We start from the raw sequence: 3860 nt of genomic DNA, 5'->3' as shown, positions 1-3860 counted from the left end.
ATATTTTATAGAAAAAAGGCCACAACTCATTTTGATCAGCGACCACCTACGAAGATCTGCCCATTAATTTGAGGTTCTTCAAACTTATATCTTTATCACTATAAATGTGTTCAAAATAGTTCGCTTAATTTATAGGCTTCAAATAAAAAATAGAAATGATATTTGCGGTAATGAAATGAGCAAGCACCGTACACTTATTTTGAAAAAAGTGAGTAACTATGAGACTCACTTAAAAAAAAAATTTTTTTAATCTTACTCTTTTTAAAAAGAAAATATGCGGTATTTACATAATTCAATGATCTACGACTATATTTACTATTACTCGGTAAAAGAACACAATCATTTCATTGGTTGCTTATTAATTGGCTGCAAATATCGCGTCTCAAGATATCTTTTAACGACATTTTAGCTTATTTTCGATAACTGTTTGCTTCGAAGAATGCCAATTGTTATACTCACTGGACACTAATCTTTGCAATTAATTAATTTATTCAAACGTGATATCTTGTTATATATGATAACATATTTTTTCATATATGCTAATTAAATTGCTAGCTATTTGACAAAATTTCTATATTGGCAATTTCGATTATTTACTAAGAATAATGCGCGCCAACCCAAACACAGATCGAGGCACATTATAATCAATATATATAGAGACAAATTAGGTTGCCTCAAATCATATACCCATCCACGTACGAGGCAAAAAAGATGAACAATGACCCATGTTTTGCTGTCGGAAACTGGAGACCGATAAAAGGCACCTTGGAAAGAAACAAATACATATGGATGAAGGATGAAACCAAACGATATGGGAAGGAATGGAAGTCATGCATGCACTGTCGACAACTTGACAGTCCGCATCATGTTTTAAAGAGATCGATCAATCGAGGTTGCGTGTGGGTGTGGGCCTAGAATTAGGAACTGCGGCGAACAAGACAAGAACAGCTCGGAAGAAAGCGTCAAGTATAGAGAAAGACGTACGGTCTCCATATAGAGAGCCATACCACAGAAAAGATTTATCGGCTGTTCTTGTGCTTTTAGAGGGCCTAAAGCTAGCGGATCTTCACCAAACTAAGTTCATGTATCATTTTATATGATATTTAATTGCTAACTGTTCGTTTTGGAGGACTACATGGATGCATGGGATAAGACTTTGATGAGATTGTTGTTCTTCCATCTGAATCCTGAAAGACTGTTTTTCACAGCTCATGCTCGGGGAGTACGTTTCAAAATCATAAAGAAATTAATTATGGGGATAAAGGAAAAGAAAGGAAAGAAGGCCAGCGTACGCACGCCGCTATAGGTTGCTTTCAACGACTAACATTAAATTTCTACGTACGTACAGAACTTTGTAGTTACCGGCTAGACTTCAAAAGTGCATAATCAATGTCTGCCAAGGAAAAAAAAAAAAAAAAGTGCATAATCAAAAGACATGATCCATGTAATTTGATTCATGATAATAACTTATAAATTAACGTGATTAATATGATTTATCATGATATATTAGATTGTAAATATTTATTTTTATAAAATAAACCAAACGTTTTATATTATAGGTATGTACTTTACTTTTATAGGTTTCCTTGTCAGCCTAATTAAACACTAATTCTAATTTGTTGTGGTACACAGCTTACTGGCTTTGAATTGTGTTGAGGGCTATAGTTTGTATGCATGCTTGAGAGAGACGTGAAACACGAGAATTATTAACTAGGCGGCAGGCATGTGGATTCAGTAATACATTTGCAGTCGTGACGGCGATGATGATGGCAAATACATGTGCAGTCATCGTGGGACGTCATTGTTGTTGTGCCTGTCTGTCGGGATAATATCAATGGTCGATCTAATACATATGCCTGCCTGTAATCATGATCCAATCTAAATCCAAATCAACCTGATTATATATAGTTTACAATTCATTTGTTCTGTAAGATCAGTATATATAATGTGAGTTAATTAATTAGCTTAGGTACTAATCTTCCCTAGGCCTGGCTTTTCCTTGACTTTGAAAGCGAAATTAGTGGTGGTAATTAATTGGCTTTGCACCTTAACACCCCCCTTAAAAAAACACTGTTTTTGCCATTGTAACAGTTCTATTTATTTTGGCTGCAGTCGCAGCAGGCCATTTGACATTATTACCTTGGGAATGTGTGCGCATGATATAGTGAAATTTATAATATGTTACCTAAGCCCTGGCTTTTGTAGCATATGATTACTTCCCATGTTATTGCACTTTTTAAGTTGTGTGGATGTGGGAAGGATAGGGGCTGCACCTAGCTACCCCTTAATGTTTAGGAAATACGTAGAACTCCTTTGTTAATTATTATCATTTGAAGCTAAAAATGAGGTGAAAAGGAAATTGATTGAATATGATCTTTAACTCCCTTGAACACTGTACATCTCTCGATCTTGAAACTTCTTTGTGTTATCTTCGATCTGTAATGTCTTTCGCAAGATTGGAGTGCTGTTGAAGCCAGGTGATCAGTCTAGCACTTGGAAGTTTTGTATGCTGATGGACACAAAACTTCTGTTTTAAGCTTAGGTCTGCTTGTGTGCTGATGTACGCTGATGATTGTGTAACTTTTTGCTTATTGAAATGAGGTTGGTTGCTGTCTTTGTCATTGTTTGTGCGATTCTTTTCTTGCAACCATCTTGTGTCATGTAGAGACATGTTTGTGTGCCATCTGTTGCCAAATCCGCGTACCTTTTTCAATTCTTTTCATAAGAAGACTGGTCAGTGACATACTCCAAAACTTTATTTATTACATAGACATAACAACATCCCTAGCATACAATTATTTATAGCTTATGAGTAAATAGTAATTCCTTTAGAGAATGCTCACCTTATAAAACTCTTAGCTAGGAGCTTTATTTCAAGTTTTTTTTTTTTTCGATTCCTATGTTGAACTAAAGATTGAAATGGACACATTCAACCCCTTGTATTTTGTGCCTCTTCTCGAAATCAGTTATAGACTGTATGACTATGCTGTGTTATTGTGGTTATAGAAGTTATCTTAACAAAGATTACTCCACCGAAGGAGAAGGCCGGGTGGAAGTGATGGAAGGATCGAGGAGATGCAATGGAAGAGTGAAAACCATCATACGGTCAGCACGCGGACAGGGTTGAGTTGTTTTTGCAAGTTTCATTATAAACTTTGTATTAATTGGGATGCTGATATCGTTTTCATTTTCCAGTTTCAAAATCCCAATGTCCATACATTCACTTCTTATGGATTTGGTTTAATCCAAATTCAAATGGGGCTGGCTAGAATTGTGTTCGTTTAATTTGGTGTTGTATCTTGCTTACTTAAGTTACGCCTCTTTTTTAAACTTGACAGCAATGCTTCGTTTGGAAGTTAAATTCATCTCAACTTATAATTACAACTTTTTCAAATTCTAACATAAAATATAATAAACAATTCAACTTTTTCAAATCTCAAAATAATAATAATATTAAAAAATAATATTTTAACAATATTTTATCATCTCAACTCAACTCAATTCAATATCTAAACGCAGCCTTAATCTCAAGTTGGGAAGAAAAAAATTGGTGTTTTACTTTAAATGTAAATTTAGTGGAAGGTTTACTGCTGGGTGCGAATGACTGTGTTTTGAGGCTGGACCTATGAACTTCCAAATCTTGGGTTGATAACAAGGACTAGGGACTAGATCAGGAACAACAAATCCAATTTCTTTTTAAAAAAAGGTTTTGACCCGACCCAATTTGTGTGAGTTGGATCCGTTTGGTGTGTCCTCCTTGCAGGGCCAGTGGAGCCCAAATCTGGTTTGGGCGGATGGGTTTGCAAGCCTAATTAATTGATGTATGGGTATTAAAGACCCATTATATATACTGTTTGCTA

This window comes from Juglans microcarpa x Juglans regia, chromosome 2S (assembly GCF_004785595.1).
Source record: "Juglans microcarpa x Juglans regia isolate MS1-56 chromosome 2S, Jm3101_v1.0, whole genome shotgun sequence".
Taxonomy (NCBI): Eukaryota; Viridiplantae; Streptophyta; class Magnoliopsida; order Fagales; family Juglandaceae; genus Juglans; species Juglans microcarpa x Juglans regia.
The sequence above is the reverse complement of the archived record's forward strand: the minus strand, read 5'-3'. Positions refer to the sequence as shown.